Source organism: Anguilla anguilla, chromosome 1 (genome assembly GCF_013347855.1).
Source record: "Anguilla anguilla isolate fAngAng1 chromosome 1, fAngAng1.pri, whole genome shotgun sequence".
Classification (NCBI taxonomy): Eukaryota; Metazoa; Chordata; class Actinopteri; order Anguilliformes; family Anguillidae; genus Anguilla; species Anguilla anguilla.
This window is the reverse complement of record NC_049201.1, coordinates 62,471,563-62,493,134: the sequence shown is the minus strand read 5'-3', so window position 1 is coordinate 62,493,134 and position 21,572 is coordinate 62,471,563. Positions and strand designations below refer to the sequence as shown.

Genomic DNA, 21,572 nt, shown 5'->3' with positions numbered 1-21,572 from the left:
ACATGGATACACACGCTTGCATGGACACAAGAAAAATTTCTTTTCTTCTGTCAGCATTCCTGGCCAACAATGGCTAGATTAGTGGACGTGAGGGCCCCCTTGGGGGCGCTCATTGAGAAGCAGAATACCCCCGGCAGGAACAGCTGGTACGGGTTAATGGCTACTGAACCTCTCAGTCAGAGTCCTTTCTCCATTGTGTGTTCCGCTCATGGGAAGGAAAGAGGCCACTGGCAGCTTATGGGGTGTGAGGGATCCTCCGAACAGCACCAGGGTCACCCAAACGGGGGACGCAGGTGGGGGGGGGGGGGGGGGGGAGACACTCTATGGACCCCCAAGCCTAAAGCTTGGCCCTGGGATGGAGGGGGAAAAAACAGAATTAGCATCAGTCTATATTCACCACCCACCGATAATGGATGGACAATGGAGGGGGATGCACTGTACATGAATGGCGGGGACAGAGGACAGTGGGGAATAAATGGCCATGCGACTTGTGAAGAGAGGAGAATAGGAGGGGAAACATGGCCACTAGGTACTGCAACAGGGGATTAAGGTTGCCGATAACAGGTTTGCCTCCCAAACAAGCTCGTAATGGCTTGCTGTGCAGAATCACTAATTAGCAGGTGTGTCGTTTTCTACGTGCATCTAGTCCTAGTCCCCTATTCATTATAACTGTGTCTTTTTGTCCATATTACATGCATGATATTTTTTGTTTGTTTTGCCTTAGTTTATTTTTTTTTGCAAACTCCTTTTTCATGTGAAAGATTCTTGTGTAAGAAATTACAATTATATCATATATTTTACATTAATTAAATATTGTATTAATGTAAAATATGTTATATAACTGAAGTCAACTAACTTCTCTGTATTGAATTAATGATATTAAATTCCTTTTGAAGCTACAGATGTTCAGATGTGTCTAGTTTATGCATTGATAAGTATCCAAAATAAACTTAACCTGTTCATCTTTGCGTGTCACTCAGTATATTAACCCACAAAGATATACAGAAAATTTTCAAGACCTTCAAGGACCTCCAAGGCATCACATTTAGAATGAATGCTGAAGCCATTGTCATTTATACGCATATGGGAATGTGTATGGCATTGAACTGTGGACCGCTGAAAAGTGGATTGCACATAATCCTTCAAACGGCTTGTCAAAACATAAGAAGCGGGAAACCATTTTCATAAAAAACGTCTTCTTCGGAGTCTCTCCGGCGCTTTAACGACGCGGACGCCTAGCCGCCGCCGATCGGGCTCGTTCTGATCTGAGGCCGGGGTCATCATTAGAGCTTTTTATTCCCCGGTAATGGGCACCGCCATTAGTATTCACAGCTGGGCCATGGCTGAGAAGAATTAGTCTTCAGATGTCAGCTCGCGGTTCTCCACGTCGCCGGTGATGCGGGGGCTCTTTTCATTCCGTGCGTGTCGGCGGCCCGCTGTGTGGCTGGGGCGCTGCCAGGCCTGGGCCGCGCCACCGAAGGAGGCCGCCCGTCAGACCTCGGGAGCGCCACTTCCTTTCCACCCTCCTCCACCCACCCCCCCACCCCGCGGAATGCAACGGGGGGGAAGCTCTCCTTCGCCTTGCCCCTCGCCGGCCCGCGCTCATTAGACGCCTGATTATGATAGCGCGCCGGTGTAATGTTTAATCGAGTCTGACACCTGATTCGCCCCGTTACGAATCCCGTCATGCAAATTGAGCCGTTGGCGGCGTTTGATATGGAAAGATGGGCTATGAAATGAAAGATTAGCCGCGAGACGAGGCTCCAGGGACGCGTGCCCTCTGCTCCCGCGCTGTGATTACAAAGATGAGAAACAACCGCTTTTACGCCACCGTATCGCGTTCGGCCAAAGAAGATTAAATTAACATAGCGCTTTCCTCTCTGCGCGACCTCAGGAGTGGAGAGAGACTGTTTTTCCGTGTAAACATCTAACACCCTCCACCCACAAAACAAACCCATAGACAGGGGCCGAGAAATATATACACTTCTTGATGAAATGACAGTGTACACATGAGCTGTACACCATTTAACAATATGCATATCACTACACTGGTTTGCGCTTCCATTGTCTGAGAGCTCTCAAATTACAATGTGTGAGTATACATTTATCTCAGCATCTTGCACTGCAAATGACTATATTATGCTAAGTTGAATAACAGCAGTTTTTTTTTTCAAACCTATGATCAGTGATACTAGCAACTGCACCAGAAAAATGTCTATACATTATTGGTATAACTCAATCAAGTTCATAATAAAACCTTTTTTTTTTTCTTTTTTTTTTAAATTTATTAAATTGTTTTTTTTTTGGGGGGGGGGGGGATTGGGAACACATTTATTTATTTATTTATTCCTATTTTTATTTGACATACTGAATCTGTCCTTCACCTGTTGTTTTAGGAATGAGTATTAAAATGTATATGTTACACTTAGACAGATTGAAACTGAGTAAGGGGGATGGGTCAGTGAGGAATTTTCAGGTTTGTGCAGAACAAAACAGATGTCTAACAGATTGTGGGGCAGTGGTTAGGGTACTGAAATTGGGGTTATTTACTGTTTAGTTCTTTGTCAGAACAGTTTTGTTCCCACTGCCGAACCAGGTGGAACTGTCTCAGTAAAACTCTGTCTCCGTCTGAATCAGCAACTTTTCAAAGATGGAATTTTGTTTGTTAAATTTATTAAATATGTGCTAAATTTCTAAATGTATAGTCATACACAAATAAGTAGCACTTGCTTTATCTTATGTTACTCAGATTTATAAGACGTTACATCAATGAGAAACCTGTGTCACCATTGATTAAAAGGATTTTGTAATGAATAAAATAAATAAGTTGAAGCATTGAACCTTGTTATTTGACTTTATATTGTGGCAAATAACAATATAAGCCCACCCTCAAACACACTACTGGGTTATAGTAAGTGTGGAGGTGTGGTACACCAATAACAGGTCACTGGGCAGAAGTTACACCTCCTTTGCTTCCCTTGTTGTAGTTGGTAGAAGACAATCTCTCTGTCTTGCTTCACTGGCAATGATTGCTGGAGGAAGTATTTTACACACCCCTACTTGTGTGTGCTGACCCTTCAGTGGTCAGAAGTCCGCCCAGTGTGTTGTCTCCAGCGCCCCGTCCCTCAAAACAGCACACATTTAATTTCCTCTTCCCCTCAGCCTTGTCTTTGTCCAGCACTTGTCCACAGCAGCAGTTGGCAGAGCCTTAATCTGAAACACAAACTCACCCTGTCTCTTTCTGTGCTTTGGGCCCTTTGGGTTTTTTGTCAATCATTTTGGAAGTCTCCTCTTCATTCACGGTAACATTCCACCGTATGACACTGTTTGCCTCTTGCAAAAAGTATTTTAAAAATCTACAATTTATATCCTTTTTCAATTGCTAGGTTTTTTTTTATCAGTTCTATCTTTGATCAGATGTGTTTAAATCATTATTGGTCTCTTTTTAAGTAATGCACAAAATAAGTGAAGATTTGACTTATTTTTATTTCATTGCCACACTGATTTGTGACTTTTTGGCAGTTTAACACAACTTTGTGTGCAGCAATTTGGCACTATTTCAGAGAGTAATTAATCACATTTGTTTTTGTGAGAACATATGAATTAGATCACTGACAGTACTCTCAAGGCTAGGAGCCAGAATAGGGTGCTTGACATTCTAAGGAAGCCTTCACCACATTAGAAGTACCTGTGTTGAAAGCTGCCTGTTTTTACAAGCCTTACCTTTTGAAAACACCTGTACAGTGCAAGTTGCTCACTTGTTTTTCCCAAGAAGTACCTCGTAAAGACGGTGAGACGGGCGAGACGGCACCAGGCGAGTCTGTGAGGCGATCTTCCTGAATCACTCATCGTCCCTGGCGCCAGTGTGCTGGCTGCATAGTTCCTGCCACAAACATTCTGGTCACATGACTTGTTGGACAAGAGATTCCAGATGCTAATCATTGCTGCCACCATAAATTATTCAGTTTTGCCACAGGGAAGTGACAGAGATGTTACCAACTGAATTCAACATAAATATCTCACCACGTTGTTTTGAAATGCATTCAATGACGTTTGAACTATTGCGTTGCGTGTCTGTTTTGTATTGTTTGTTTGTTGTTCGTTTTGTTTTTGTTCATTTTGTCTTTTGTTCTTTAAGAATTGGGTGGAGTTCGTCTGCACAAATGTTTTGCATATTGAAATAAAAACAAAATGACGTACTGAATTTATTTGTTGTTAAGTAGTCTAGTCACCTAAAATATCATATGATTGGTGACATGTTTAAGTTACAACAAGCAGGAACATATATCTTTAAAGGTCATAATAAAAACTAATAATAAAAATAAAAATAAAAATAAAAATAAAAATAAAAAATAAATAATAATAATAATAATAATAATAATAATAATAATAATAATAATGACTCAAGTTATGTAATGCTTTTCAGAAAATCAGAAAATGCGGCTCAAAGTGCTTTCCAATACAGTACAAAAAAGAGAATAAAACAATTCAAAGTAACACAGCAAGGTAACATTAGACCAACAAAACATACACAGCATTGAAAAGGACAAGATAATACTAAGATACAAAATAAAATAGAAATGATAATGATAATAATGATAACAACATAAATTGAAAACATAATTCACTAAAATGCCAATCTAAAAGAATGCATTTTGAAAAGTGATTTAAAACTGAGAACTGTGTCTGCCATTCTAATGTTAAAAGGGAGTGAAGTCTAGAGCTTGGGAGCTCTCGCTGAGAAGGATCTATCACCTTTAGCTTTTAGTTTGGAGAGTAGGACAGTAAGAAGATCTGAGAAATCTTCCAGAACTATATGGCACTAAAAGCTCATAAATGTAGGTAGGTTCTAGGCCAGTGTTTCTCAAGATGTCTCCCTGCTCCAACACACCTGATTCAAATGAATGGGTCATTACCAGGCTTCTGCAGAGCTTGATGACGACCCATTCATTTTAATGAGGTGTGTTGGAGGGAAACATCTAAATCATGCAGGGCAGTGGGTCCCCAGGACCAGGGTTGAGAAACACTGTTCTAGGCCATGCAAAGCTTTAAAAGTAATTGATAAAATTTTAAAATGTATTCTAAAAATAAAAGGAAGCCAGTGGAATTTGGGGTGATGTGCACCCTTTCACTGTTCTTAAATAAAACTCTTGCTGCTCAATTTTGATCAAGCCAGAGCCTAGACCGTGCATGACTGTTTAAACCAGCATTTAGACAGTTGCAGTAACCTAACTGAGATGACATAAAAGCATGAATTACTTTCTCTGTTGGAAAAAGATAAATATGGCCAAATCTTAGCTACTTTTCTGAATTGATTCCTTTTTAATATGAGGCTCAAAATTTAGGTGAGATCAAAAATAACCAAGTGGTTCCACGAGGCAGGCTTCATAGTCAATCTGAGAGAGTTTAGATTAAGGGATGTAAGTTCAGAATCAGAGTTGGAACCATAATTAAAACCTCAGTCTTATTTCTGTTCAGCTGCAGAAAGTTTTGGGCCATCCAGCAAATGATGTAAAAAACACAATCATCAAGAGCAGCAAACCTAGCCATTTTATCAGGCTTGACAAAGAGGTAAAGTTGTGTCATCAGCATAAAAATTAAAAGATATATTTTATTTAAAAATTATATGGCCAAGGAGGAGCATATAAATAGAAAACAGAACTGGCCCCAGAATAGAACCCTGAGGGACACCACATGTAATGGATGCTGGCGAGGATACAAACTCTCCAATGAAGAATGAGAACTGTCTGTTGGTGAGAACGAAACCACTCCAGGGCAATATCCTTAATGCCCACCTAGTCTCAATGGCAGTCAACCATATCAAAACCAGCACTGAGATCTAGTAAAACCGGCACTGCGAAAGCACCACTATTTGCATTTAAAAGGAGATTGTTAGTTACCTTAAGAAGAGCAGATATCCATTTCCTGGTGCAGTCATGATGGTTAAATGGTGATCCATTGCAATTTCGCAATTAAGTTTCTTGACTATGGTGTTATTTTAATTGTGTTTAATATAAAGAAATGTAAAGCAAATGAAGAAATAAAAAATGTGTGGGAATACTTGTATCTAGTACAATTCATTTTGCATTTGTTATTAAACTAGTTGCCTTTTGTCTTCTGTCAAAATGAGGTGGGAGAAATTTGTTTGGTTTCATATAAAATGCTATCAGAAGTATACAGACATAAAATTCACATAAATTTAAAAATATCATTTAAAAAGTCATTTGCAATTCATACAATGATTAGGTATAGCTCTGAGAAATACACAGACTTGCAAATGGATTCCATATGACCTTTCAATACTCCAATTCTTCCCTTGAGAGGATTACATTCATAAAATTATAATAGAAATAAAATATAAAAATATGAATATTCCATAATAAATTATTTCCGTACCTTTTTTATTCATCGCTAAATGCAACAAATCATTAATTCTACACTGCAAATAATTTTAGCAGTCCAATTCTTTCTCTACACAAAATTTCATATTTTTTCTGAATTTTAACATTAACCCAATGGTATTGGGGAAAAGATGAACAAAGCAAGAGGCAGAGGAAGCACACTGTGTGGTTTTCATGCAGTTGATAAGGAAATTAGGTCAAAATTTTACAGGTCTAGGCCTACTTCAATGAATTTTTGGAGAGCTGCCAACATAACATCACCTACTTGGCTACTCCCTACCTGACTGCACTAACTACATACTTTGACAATCTTTCTCCTCAGGACTGAGATAGAATAAAATACATCCAGATTGTGCATTTGTCTGCCTGATTAATCATAGTACATGTATATTGAGTGCAAATACAGACCTAAAAAGTTAGTCCACTTAAATATAAGGTGCTGTTACGGCTAACTAGCTGTCATATAATGCTCCCTCAGATGAGTAATTACAAACAAACTTTGATTTTCATAATACAAGTGCTGTCTTGCCTCTCCAACAATTTATGTCACATATACTGCCTAGCTAGTTCAAGAATTCTCAACAGAAAATGACTCATATATTATGTGAACACCAAGTGAACTAAAATTTCACTTTCCAAAATCTGTTTATGATATCATCATGCCCGTACCAGAACTGAATATCTTGTGTGAGTTGAGGGCAAGACCATTACATGGTCAAAAAGAACACTGCAATACCAGGGTAGATAGCCATACATATAAAATTACAGTAAATGAAACCCAGCTGGGTAATAATATACTGAGGAGAAAATGCAAGTACTAACAGTGGGAACGGTGGGGAAGCCTTCTTGAGTTCTACTGTAATGTAACTTAAGCAAGCAACATTTACCACTAAATATGTAATACATTTGCCCCACACAATAACACAAATGCACATTTTTTGAAACCGAAAGAATAATATTCAGATTGTTGAGCCAAATGAAGTCCTAGCCAGTTGTTAGCTAGCTATAAAGACTTCCCTCACTCAAAGTCACAGTTTATACAGAACACAGAAAAATTTAAGAAACTGAACCATTTTTGCATAAATTAACTTTCTACAATTTAATACTCTTATCTGTAATTAAATCAGTATATGGGGACCATGGGACATTCGTAGTTAATAAAAAATTATCAGAAGGGTGTATGTAACAGAAGAATTTTAAAGTTTTAATTTGAATTTTTCTTGTTTTCAATTTCAATTTTTCATTACCTCTGTATCATTCAAAATGCATCTGTCATTTTTATTCAGATTGATTTAATAGATGACTAAAATAATAATAATATATAGCTATCTAACTTACATTCAAAAAGTGAAACAAACAAACAGGCGTTTGCTAGCCATGGAACCAAGCCTTTTTTACAGGCCCAGTGCATTATGTTGTGCAGTCAGTGTTCTAAGTAGAAGAGCAAGTGCCTGTGATTCCAACAAAGATATCTCAGCCACAGGCTCAGGCTTAAATAGGAGGTGACTTATTTTCATGTTAAGTTTGAGTCAAGCCTTATGTTTCATCACACATTTCGCAGGATGAAAAAAGGGACTCGGTGTTTTCTGCGTTAAATAAAAATGTTACTGTTTTTCTAAACTGCCGGGGATATTGTAAAGTTATGGATTAGTTGTCATGTTTGGCGGGCCTTATGGATGGTGTAAGAATGTAAAAGTAGCTGGCGACCTGGATGTAAAGATCAGGATTTATTACCTCGAATCTCTTGAACAATTTTATCAAAAGCCCATTCCACCGTGACATTTTTTCTGCCATAAATCAGAGAGCAGAGATCTATCAGTGGACAGTAGTGGGAGATAGATGAGCGAGGGGAGAAGAGGTCAGAGCAGATTTTTCACTGCCGTGACCCGTCAGAGCCCAAGTCCTATTTGTTCAGCTTTATGAATGCCTATTTTACTGACTTGCTGTGCTTTTAATTTGTGTTGCACACTTTAATAAAAAATTGCAACGTTTTAGCTTTCCTCATGAAAGGTAAGTAGGGTGTAATGTATTGGTTGTTAAAGCACTCCTATGGCGGTCCCTGGCTACATATGAATGCTGAGAAAGAAAAAAAAGATTAAAAGAAAAATCATATACCTATATATATATATATATATATATATATATGTGTGTGTGTGTGTGTGTGTGTAGGTGTGTAGTTAGGGCAAGGGCCTTGAATTATCATTTGTACCACAGTGCTTTATTTTGGTCTCAAAGTATGAAAGAAAAATGCAGGGATAATTGTGTATTCATGTGCTTTTTTTCAAAAGCTTCAAGTTTAGAATGCAGCTCAGTCATTTTCACTTGGGTTCAATGAAGGTGAATCAGTGTAAACGGACTCTCATATCTTGCGTGAGTTTTGCAGACGCACAGTACAGGAGAAGCACAGCTAATCCTTGTCATCGATTCAGATCTGATTACAAATCTGTATTAAGAGCTTTAGGGAAACAAAAGTCCTAACAACGGTCACATGCAGGTCAGACCAAATAAACCCCAGTGGGAACAAAAGAATTACCGGCTCACCTGAACATGGCAGCTGAATGTAATGTTTTTTTTTTGGGGGGGGGGGGGGGGGGGGGTTGGGGCATGGCCTGAAGGCACACACCTGAGGATTACCCAGTCTAAAAAAATATATAAAATATAAAAGTATAATCACAGTGAGAATCAAAATTGACGACCTAAACTGCAAGCATTATCTTGACCAAGTGATCAATGTATCTGCATGGTAGTAGGTTTGTTTTTGTTCGTCACGGTTGCCTTTGGAGACCACAGACCAAGCAGAATGGGTCTTAGCTGAGACTGTCAGGTACAGCCCAGTGGCAAATAAACCATCAGCTGATTAAACCTCATCTCAGCACTGCCGAGCATCAACACTAACTCCGGAATTACTATTTTTTAATATCAAAATGATCCAATCAAGCGCTCTTAATATTGTATTGTCACTGTGACGCTAGCAGTATAACTAAGCAGGCTGGAAGGGGCATTTATCATCAGAACAATGTGGAAGTCACTTGATTGTAAATGATTCCACCACCATGATGTAGATTCTTAAATGCACCTGTTAATGGAAAGAAGTGGGGGGCATTTCATTTTAATACAGTTCTTACGTTAAGTACCCAATGAAATGTTAACTATAACAATGAATTAACAGGTAATGGCACTTCTGCCTCCTGCACATGTGTTTGTACAATTTTGTCCTTATGTCCTAATGTCCAAACATAAGTTTGTTCATTACTCATTAACGTGTGTGCTTATCGGCCAGGCAGACAGCTCTTCTCCAGAGTGACTTGCGATGATTGGAAACGCAGCCCAAGCCGCACGCTCCACCATCGTGTCAGATTGAAGGCCTTCATTCCACATGCACCCATGTAAAGCAGCGGAGCCTGACCTTGGGTTTCCTCTCTGATTCATTTCCCTCTGACACTTCCACTGGAGACGTGCCACTGGATCTTCTCAATGCCGTTGCAGCGCTGCTAAACCAACCCACTGCATGAAAACATCCTCACAGGTTATTATTATAATTTACTCCGTCCATTTGGACAGGCCATACGTTGTGTGGCACAGAGTGTGGGATTGGTGCAGCTGTATTATCTTGATTACGTACGCACTGTGTGTGCCGTTTTACAAATTAATTCATTTAAGTTCTGTTATGGAATTGATGAATAACTTAGTTTTGGCTTTCTGTTATTCATTTGTTATTTATTGAATGTAACGAAATTCAATATGAAATGAGTGAATTAAGGGAAATGATTATAGTATATGGCATTTATATGTTCAGCATCACAGGACTCATGTGGAAGCTTAATAAAGGTTAACACTTGGCCATTTAGGACCCCATTGAGAGTATCCTTTAATCAATGAAGAGAGGGGCTGAGATAGATCTTATTTAGTCTCTTGTCATTACTATTACAGCCTTTGCTTCCTTCATCTTCTTCATGTTCACTGAAAAATCCAAATAACAAAGCAAAGACACACACACACACACAAAAATAGACGCAAATACAAATATGGACACAAATATATGAATAGCATCTGGAACACTCAAGTGCATATACATACATATTTACATATACACAGGCCCATGAATGGAAACACACACAGGTATTCACCAACACAAAGACATACAAATTATATTTCTCTTTCTTACACACACACACACACACACACACACATACGCACACACACGCACACGCACACACACACGCGAGCGCGCGCGCACACACACGCACACAGACACACGCTCACACAAAAGTGCTGACCCTTTCCCGGGAAATGACTTCACTAGGCGGCTGGTCAGCATTGCTGGGATTCCCGCAGCCATCGCCCGAGGGAGTGGCAGCAGCAGAGGAGGACATCAGGGATAAGTGCCTTGCCCTGTGTCGTATACCTGCCTGATTTACTGTCCCGCTGCGTTTGAAGTAGGAAAGGGTAATTCACTCGCCTGCCATCCCCTGTGATCAGAGCCCAGAGATTACAGCTCAGGTGAAGCTGGGGGAGAAGGAGCCTGTCACCTGCAGGAAGTGCCTGTCTGGAGCAGGGTCTGTCTGCGTTGTCTGTTCTCACAGTCCTGTGACGCACTCTGTGTACATGCGTACAAGTCGGAGCCACAAAACAGTCATGTGAAAGAGATACTCAGCACATGCACACATATGCCCAGGATTCATGTGTCCTTGACTCTAACTCATAATGAAATACAAATGTTCATTTTTTTTCTTTCTCAGTTTGAACTCTGTGTTCAACTTGTTCAGAGTTTCTCAGAGCTCATCAAAATTAACATGCTAAGCTGTCCAAAAAAAGAGAGAGACATTTTATTTGAGAGCAGAAATCAAGGACAATGTTAGTAGTATCCAGGCCTAAGTCCAACAAAGGTTTCATTGAAAATGAAACCTGATCAGACATGGTCTCATCAAGGTTGAGTTGTGGTTGCGTTCTGGAAGCCAGATTTGGATGGATTCATAACTGTCATTCCATGGCAGTATGTGGGCCAAATGAAAAGGTAACTGTGTGCCAGTACTGGGCAATCACTCAGTTGCTATCTGGGTAAAGTCTGGTTGCCGTGAACATACCACTCTATACCCCTGGCAATGCCTGTTTGCAAATGCAGTGTTGCACTGAAGAGAGGAAATTGACTACTGGGCAGTTGAGAAATGTGATATTCTCAGATGTATTATCCTTAATTTCATTCTCAATAAATGGGCCGATGCATGTGTGGTGCACACCTACAGATTCCTGCAGGCCAGTGTCCTTGGTTCCAAAGGTGAAGGGCTCTGGGATCACCTTTGATCCCTCACTAAGAATGCATTTTTCCGTCTCTGTAACATTGCAGGATTTGGCCCATCCCTCACCCTCAAAGATGCTGAAACCCTGGCCCTCACATTCATAACCTCCCATCTTGAATACTACAATGCCCTGTTCTGCAGTATCCATGGGAAAATGCTCCAGAAGTTGCAATATGTCCAGAACTCAGCTGCCAGTACTCGCATACACCAAGAAAAGAGGTCAATCACTCCCATCCTCTGTCAACTGCCCTGGTTTCCCCATTACCTTACGCATACACTACAAAACACTTCTTACCACTTACAAAGCACTCAACAGTTTGGCCCCTTCCTACCGCACTGAACTACTCCTCCCCTGCACCCCTGCTCGCACCCTCAGGCCTTCCAGCACTGGACGTCTGAGGCCCCCAATACCAGGCTGTCCATGGGGGACAGATTGTGCAGTGCTATGGCCCCCAAACTATTATTATTATTATTATTATTATTATTATTATTATTATTATTATTATTATTATTATTATTGCTTTTCTCATGGAAAAATGGTGCCACATCCCTCCTGCAGAATTCCAAATTTAATTTCAGATCATTTGCATTTCAGAGCACTAATACCTAATTTTGTTTAACCTTGGTTTTAATCCTTTTAAGAAAATTTTATCTAGTTTTTACTCATTTTGTGGACGTTGGTCCCATCATGTACACAACAATGGCACACTCCCAAATGTCAAAAAGGTGCAGACTAACGGACCCTGAATAATGAAAAATCTGAAAGTCGCACACTCCGGTTCCTCCTTGCTGTGTTTACAACGTTTCAGTAAAAGATGCCTTCATCATGGTGACTGCGTGACTTTTTGATTTTCTGTTGTTCCCGTCATAAAATACTGTCATGTTTGAGCACAAAGCAGTTTGAAGCCCGCCTGGCTAATAAGTAAAGCACACATTCGCTCAGAGTTTCTACCCTGTAATAAACCAAGACAGATATCCTGGAATAATCAGTGTCAGGAATACACCTCTTTTAAATGTGCCAAGCAATGCAGTGACAAGCCAGGTCCTGTGCTCCAATCAGCCACATTGTATTTTCCTTTCAGCAATCTTTATGATGTAAGGTAAACTTACACCTCAGTGAATGTCCGCTGATCTATTTCTCATGCAACTCAATCACAGTATTATCTTCAAAGCCCCAAATTTTAACTCAGCCTGCATTCCCCTCAGTTTTAAACCATATTCAGGTATCAGTATATACTTTGCTGTGAAAATAATCACATTTTTTTACAAACAGGTCATTGTCTATAACTAGCTCTTCTATTACGATTAGATTCATGTCTGGCATAGAGAAGCATCCACTCAACAATATCTTAAGACTGGTGTTTGCCCAAACAAAAAGGCATGAATTGGAAATGTTTTATATGATGTGAGTCTTGCATGTGACTGATTTACTGAATTAATTCTGACCTTCTGAATATAATTATACAGATTGAGCTGTGCTATGTGACTGCACTGCATATGTATATTTCCTGACAATAAGGGTGCAATTCTGTTATTTTCTAAGAAAATATTGTTTGGTAACATGTATCATCTGGAGGTGTCAGAATATTTGAAAATCAGTTTCTCTTACACAGCCTCTGATCTCCCTGGTACCAGATTCTTCATGCATTTTTAGCGATTCATCAAACAACCAATCAAATCAACGAATGACCATTTCAAAATGGCCCAATACTTGGACAGCTTTACTGATTTGAGTCAATCAGCACAGACCGCAGAGTATAATCTCTTCAAGGTTCCTTTCAAACAAGCGCACGATGCCTCCAAGCGCCTGGTTCAGGACACCAGCTAATGACACAGCTGAATTTATATGAGTAAATATAAAAGCCAGTGATTACAGAGAGCATTTCCCTTTCTTTCCGGTTGGAAATGATAGCTGATTCTGTGTCATTAAGGGAAATATTGACTGAGAAAGACTAACGGCAATCTTTAATATGAGCCCATCTTCAGCAAGTCCTAACATGAAAGATAAAGAGAGAGAGAGAGTTAAATCTACCCACAAACTATGATTCATGGCAAACAAACGCACGCACATACACACACACACACACACACACGTGCGCACGTGTGCACATGCACAACATGTTTTACAAAAATCTCTCACATAAAAATTCCAAGACTGGTGTCCGGTGGGAAAATTATTAAAATAAAACTCCATTCTATATGCATTCTATGACTATTCTTTTACTACCTAAAATTGTATATATAGGAATTCTCAATATCAGCAGCTCCAATGACTACTTTCAAGAAAAAAAAGACAGATTTTTGTCCACATTTATAGCACAGCAAATATGTGACTGCATGCAATTATTATATTTGTTTATCCTCACGCTTTTTGAAGGCAAACATAGAGAAGCTCTGCAGTATTCAGCCCCTCAGATAAACAGAGGAGACATGAAAATTAGTGATCAGCGTAGCTAATTGAGAGGCAGAGAGCATATCTGCCATTACATCCTATCTCTCTTTCAGTGTGTCAGTGGACTATAGCCTTTTATCTGCTTATATAAATGTTTACATTTTAATGCATTGTGCCTGTGATCATTTAATAACACCAGGAACTTCAAAATGTTTGTGCTTGATTACTCTGGTTCCATGAATGCGAAAATTAAATGTTTAGAGGACCAATAAAAATTGTCACTGTAACAGCCAATTTAAGGTACATATTAATGGTTATGTTTGCTATGCTACATAAGGAATGTGCTAGTATATATGTGTACTGGTGTTGTTCAGTCTTTAGGTTTCATCAGAAAATGCACAGAGATAACGACGGTAGAAGGTCTGTCAGTATTAGAAAGGCACACTTTGCATAATGTAGTCATTTCCGGAAACTAAGGCCGTCTGGCTCTTTATGAGCATGGTCTTATTAAGCCAGACCCAGCAGCAGCACAGAGACCCTGGCCCGTGAAGCACAGTCGGCAGTTGTGACATTGTAAATGGGCAAGGTTAAACATTTTGGATTAAAAAAATGACTGCAAGATTGATTAAGGAAGCAGAGAGTCTAGTAAAGATGGCGGGAAGGTGATGACATGACTTATGGTTGGTGGAATTCTAAGAGATTGCTCTGATGTCATTTATTTGGAGGTCCACTTCATTCAGCATGTTTGCAGTGAACCGAGTCCATTTTTATCTTTTTGCATTCTAATCATACTAATCTTTATAAAAGTTCATCAGACCTTCTGTCTAAGCTGGGCCACAAGGGCACCTTCATATTTAAACCTTAAAAAATTTTTTTATTCCAAGTAGATAAACTTGAAACACCGAAATGTTACACATTACCACACACTTATCCTTTTCTTTTGCACTGTTCTTTTTAGTGCATCTTAATATTAGCACATACTGTATAATATAGTTGCATGGTCTTAATATATGAAGAAAATATTTTTTTGTTCATGGAAGAGAGCTGATAGAGGGCCAAGGGAACTTGGTTTCCCTGGTGGTAAAACACAAAGGCCAAGGGTCATGGCAAAACGAAGGCCTGCAAAGTCAGTACAATGCGAGGTTTGCACTCATCCAGGAAGAAATTGTTCTATATATTTTAAATGGGTTTTTCAGTAAAGAAAATGCTATTTCCCATTGCATTGAACATCCCCTTGGATAAGGATGTGAACTGAGGGAGCTGAACTGAATTAATAGACCTGTCTGTGTTGCTGGTGATTTTTGCTTTGAACTGGGAAGCATACAGATGGACATGCGCATAAGAACAGAGTTTCTGATTGTAGAAATCCCCGACAAAGCTACCACTGATTATGATTGACCACAAAGTGTTAAATTACATGGCAACTCTGTTTGATCTCTGGACCTTCCTGATATGGGTTGCTTAGAAACAAGAAATCCAAGCTTGTTTTGCACAGCGTTGGATGTTATTTGTCTTTTAAAGCGCAGTTGTGCTTTCGGCATCCCTTGCCATTAGCCTTGGCGGGAGGTATGAGGGTGGAAATGATATAGAATAGGGTGTAATAATATCAGAATTAGCCAACCATCACACAAAATATGGTCGATCTAGCAAATCTTAATGTTTTATTGTGGTGGTAAGTTCTATGCACATCGAGGCAGAGAAGAGGCTGAAATAATAGGTAACCTTTGGTATCCCTGTTACAAATTTATTAGCTTTGTAGAATGAGGAGAAGGTGCAATTCACCATGACATATGCAATGTGCAAGGCTTGCTCTTTGACTGAATAAAAACAACCTCATGATTTTCAAAAAAAATGCTATTAATTGACAAACCTAAACCCTCCCAGATGAATCCTTCACTGTTTAACATTAAAGACACTTTCACCCAGCAGCTTTAGAGTTATCCTTCATATAAACAACCAGCTCCAGCTACTGTCACAAAACAGATATGGCACATAGATGTCAAAATGAGCAAATATCAGCAATATTCCAGTCTTTCTCATCCATGTGACCTCAATTGCTCAGTGATACTCAGTAGCACACAAGATGAATGCATGCTGGAACGTCTGGCTCCATGTGAAATCTGCAGAAACCATCAGCCTGGGATAAACGGTAGTCCAAAAATCGAATGTTTTTGTTTTTTGGGGGGTTTTTTGGAAGCGGGAGATGCAGTGTTCCATGAAGCAAAGAGGGGTTCCCCCGCAATCAAAAACATTAAAGAGCACCTCAGATTTGAGAGCCAGGTGACCCTCAGCCCTCAGTCCTCCGAACCCACCCCACCCCCAGCACCTAATCTCAGTCTCTAAAGTAGCAGGGACAGGGGCTGGGAATGGGCATTCAGCTGCCATGCTAAATTGGCCCAAAATGTATGGAATAAATTAACCTGTCATTTCTGGCAGTAAGTGGAGGGTGCCGATATTCCTGTACTGTAACATTTGAAGTGACAATTTGCCTGCTTCTGCCAAGATGACAGCTCGGTGTGACACTTTTATGTGTGTTCGTCAGGACTGGAGTGGGCAATTGCATTTTTTTTTTGGGGGGGGGGGGGGTTGTGCAGGGGTAGAGAATGCAAGGGCCACCTTGTTTTGTCAGAGCATCCAAAACTGTTTTGACATTCAGATGAATGACTTTCAGAATGATGCAGTTCACCATCACAGTTATTCAGATGCACATGCATTTCTTATCTCAGCTGGGAGTGCAGCGATTCACACATTGTCCAACTTGAATTTAAATCTCACAGTACTGTAATGTTATTTCCAGCACAGTATATGGTTCATTAAATGATTTATGCAGCTGTTTCTTTTTCCTTGAAAGTGCTAAGAGGGACGATTACACTACTCACTTGTTTTTCCTCAAAATCTGTACTTGACAAATGTAACAATATTACTGTTAGACAGGGACGGATATAGAAATTGTTTGTGCAAGGAAAACAGGTGAGAATGGTCCCCCCCCCTGAGCCTGTGTGCATGCATGCATGCATGCACACATACTCACCCCAACTCTAGGGCAAATATCAGGCTGCAAATGTTGCCATTAAATCATGGCATACAATTAAAACATAACATTAATCTTAACGTCAATACTTAAGAGAAAATAACACGTGACAAAAACAAGAACATATGTATTTCTTTAATGAATTCTTATTAAAGATTAAATACTCATTTGCTTATTCTCTGTGACTATTTCCCTAACAACTATTTAATGATTCTGCAAAGTGCAGTGGTGATACAATCAATTTCTTTGAATGTGGCCTCCATGACAATAGACTGAATGTATGACTGAGTGTGAAAACGATCAATAGTGCTAGGACCAAATACAGATGTGATTATTGTGATTAATTGATTATTATGTTCATTGTATCATGTCTAAACCTATTTGAATATTATGGACCTTACAATATATGAATTACAGTCCACACACAATGAGTTGTTATTAATAAACTGAAAACATATTGTACTGGATATAGCTGTAAAGGTGTATGAAAATATACACACAGGAGTATATTTCAAAATTTAGGAAAATGTAATGAAATTGGAAGAATTAAGTATTCAATTCCTTTCTCATTTTTTCAAAGGTCATATTTTCATGCTGATTATTGTTATGTGGATAAAAGCTGCTGTATTTGTTTAAGGATCAAAGATGCAGATTTATTTGCTCCATGAGGGAATGTGTTTTTATTTCAGAATTTTTTGAGAATTTACTCATTTCATATGAATACTTTGTTTATATTCAAGAATATACCTATGGGGATATTATTGTCTCAAAAATGAATAAATAATTGCAACTGATCCACAAATAAATGTAGTGATTCACAAATAAATGTAACTGATTCCATGATCAAATGTAGCGAATCTGCAAATAAATTTGCAAAAAGATCAGATTTTAAGACATAACTTCAGCTAGGACTGTATTCAATAAGTGCGCTAATTAACAAGCTAACTAGCTAAATGTAAGAAGTTGTAACTAGCAAACTACAGACTCTTATCAGGATGTTTACCCTTTCACAGCATGATACTCCAGTGTTGGAAACAGGTTACCAATGTTTAGAATATACCTGCTAGCACACATTATCCTAAAATCCACATGGTAAACACACTCATGTAAACAGTAGGCTACATATGGTGAAAGATAAAATAATCAGAGCATTTGAAATAAAGTAGCTAATGAAACCTGCATTGCACATTTTCCCTATGGATCCAAAGTAAAATAAAGTCTTTTCAGCACAACTAGGTGATTTATAGGATAAAACTGAGAACATGAAAGCAGGCTTTTGCCTGAAGGCCTTGAGTATGAATTCTAAATGTATACAATTTGGGCTTGTCGAAACAGAGATTCTAACTTGTGCTATGTGGCATACATCTTAAGATTTATAGCGTCTAGTGGAGGTTATTGTAGTTCTTTCTTTAAAGGCTAAAAAAGAAAACAATGTGTTACTTAATGTCATTCACCATTTTTTCTGCACTGGAAGAGTGATTCTTTCAACACCTGACACCCATCTTCCTGGCAGAAAACTTGACCAAATTCCAGTTTACGCGCTGCCGAAATTCCACTTCCTGATTTTGCGCTTAAAAGACTTACATGTACAGAGCAGGAACTGCTTTCACAATGGGGTTAGCAGCGAAATGTCAAGCCTGTCGACTTGGAGAGTACTTTCAAAGCTATTCGTACTCTGTTTACTGAATGAGAAATAGAAGGCACCACTTTTTTTCCTACAGTAAATGTTAAATTGGGCCTTGAAGGATTTGCCTCTCTCTTGTCTTTCCTTTTGATGGAGAGCTGAACCAGATGACCAATGGGACATAAATAACACCAACAGTTTGGCTTTTTTTGCATTAGAGTGAGTCAGATAAAAGACATTTAAGTGTCTTGTGAATGCCATATAATTAGCCATTGCTTTTTTAGCATTTGAATGGGCACTTAACTTTGAAAGCTCCTATTGTTTTGCATTACTGCTCAGGCCCTATACTCTTAACATCAGCTAAGTCTCCCATTGTGGAGGAAACCCGAGGTGCAACATATAAATTAGGGGGAAAGGTCCTCACTCTGCGCAGACAAAGGCTGCCGCATTTTGTTGTTTATGTATTGTTATGTTGTTATTTTAATGTATTTATTAAAAAACAAGTGAACTGAGAGGACGTCTCAGGGCTGATAGTATGTGTGCATCCTCTGCCAAAAGCATTCACGTTTATCATCTGCAGACACTTCTTATGCCTCAAATCTCAGAAAATTCCAGGTCATTACTGATGCCGTAGTTGCTATTTGGTCTACTTGTTCTATTTTTAAAGTGGCATATCTGTACATTGATGATATTTGTCCAGGTGTTTACTGCTGAGAGAAACAGGCAATTCCACAGGGTATTTGATGCAAAGCACCTGATATTTATTTTTAAAGAGATGTTCTGACTAAATATAAACAAATCTCAGCTCAAATCTCAGACAAGATTCAAAGTGTATGTCCTGAGGCCCCCAGTACTAGCAAGCTGGGCCTGGGCCTCAGCTTTATGTGATTTCTCTTGTCTTCATGCTACCTCAGTCAGGAAAGCATTCATGTATCATGTCTACAAATTCTGCTTTAACATCTTACCTGAATCACCTGTAGCTGTGGCAGAACATTGGTGCTACATTCTCCACTGCATTCCAAGGGAGAGACACACAGTTTAAGAAAATCAATGTGTCTACCCATAAAATCTGACGCAGCAGTTAATAAATTGCCTGGACGCGCCTGTTCTGAAGTCTAGAAGCATTGCAGGTTTTACGGCAACCTCGCCACATATGGAAAACCTTAGAGTTTACTACATTAACATCATTCAGTCATTCTTTCACAGGGCACTTTTAAATTTAGCTTGCATTCTGAAGATCCAAAAAAGGAAATACTGTACTGTAAACTGGGGGAACTGCCACGTGTTTCTGTGTTTTGAGGCCATTGATGATCAATGACATGCTGGTGCCTAGCAGAATGCCACAAATGGTTTTGAAATTATACAATGAATGTACAAAGTTTCACAATGACTGTATAAGGTTGCACAATGGGTGTACAAAGTTGCACAATGGTTCATTTTCCATGAAATATGTTGCCACTCAGCATGCATGCTATCTGGATGCTTCTACATACTGGAAATCCGCCCTGCTTGCAGCTCTGTGGACTACAGCTAATTGGGAATTCCCTCTCCTTCTTCTAGCTGTGGAGACTGGTAGCTTTTAGTGAATGTGTGCTGGCTCCTCCTAATGTTGTCTTTTGAAGATAGTGTAGAGCAAGTACTAGCCACCATGTAAGATTTGTGCAGGAATTTACATTGTATTGACAAAAAAAATCACTCTGGGTCCCACATGCTGCAAAGAGCCTCAAATTGAATCACATGCACATTTCTCCCCCACAAAGGGGAGCCATCACTAATTAAAACCATATGATTGATGACACTGACGCTCTGCGCCAAGGAAGAATAAATCACGTTCTTCACTTTGCTGCATTCGCTTCCAGATTTCTGCCTTTGGTTTTGCACAAATGACTGTGAAAATGCAAAGTGCAAAAACATTTGTAAGGAAATAGCTGAGATTAGTTTCTGTTTAATGGCAAGTTTATTCTCTCTCAGATACAACAAATGAATGTACAGCACATTCATTTTTTCACTGTATTTAAAAAAGGTATTGATATTTATGTCTTTCACGAGTGTTGGAGAGACACAGATACCAGTTTTCTGTTATTGAACAGAATGACTTTCATTCTTTTCTGTGTAAATTAATGAAGATGTTTTTTTAAGATAATTGTATTTCTACAACATGTAGAAATACATAAAAAATGAAGTCTTTTTTCCAGAAACATCTTCAAAATCCAAACAAAAAAGAAAGCGACTCTTTTTTTCTAACAAGCAGGCATAGCAAAGATTAGAGGATTAATCAATGTTTCTTGTGCTAGATTGTGACATAAAATATCTACCCATGCTGTAATTATGTTACCCTAACTGGAACTGTGACCCATAAAGAAGACAAGCTTTCAAAGCAGTCGTCCGGGGCAGCATTTTGTGTGTAATCACAGTCTAATGGCTTGTGAACTGACCTGATGGTACAGAACCTACTGCAGCTCCATCTCACTTACTCTCTGTACCTGCAGCTTTTCTCCTTAATTACAGGCATGTTTTCTCACAGTCTCCTCTGTCTCACCGACATCAAAGCAGGTTGAAGATGCTGCCCAGGAGAAATAAAAAGCGCCTCGTTATTATTGCGAGCCAAGACCACCGTAAATTGCTCTCTGATAGTGACTGGGGGGATGGAATTTATGGTCGAGAACACGGGAAAAAATGCACTGTCGAATTTGAGCATTATCACTTAAATCACTACCACTTAGTCGTTCTTTATATCGCAGCGTTGATAAATACCTCTCTGCTTCTTCAGTGTTAGTGCATTTAAAGTCAGTGGAACACATTTTTGGATTTTAAATGCAAGGAGTGT

At 39.2% G+C, this 21,572-nt stretch overlaps 1 long non-coding RNA gene across 1 annotated transcript; it reads right to left on the bottom strand.

Annotated features, from left to right (window-relative positions):
- Positions 1–310: 310 nt before the first annotated feature.
- On the bottom strand, positions 311–3,879 carry LOC118207634. The gene is made up of 3 exons (XR_004761431.1): positions 3,724–3,879; positions 3,055–3,213; positions 311–350 (listed from the first exon to the last, which is right to left on the bottom strand). It is a non-coding gene; the product is annotated as an uncharacterized LOC118207634 (long non-coding RNA).
- Positions 3,880–21,572: the final 17,693 nt, after the last annotated feature.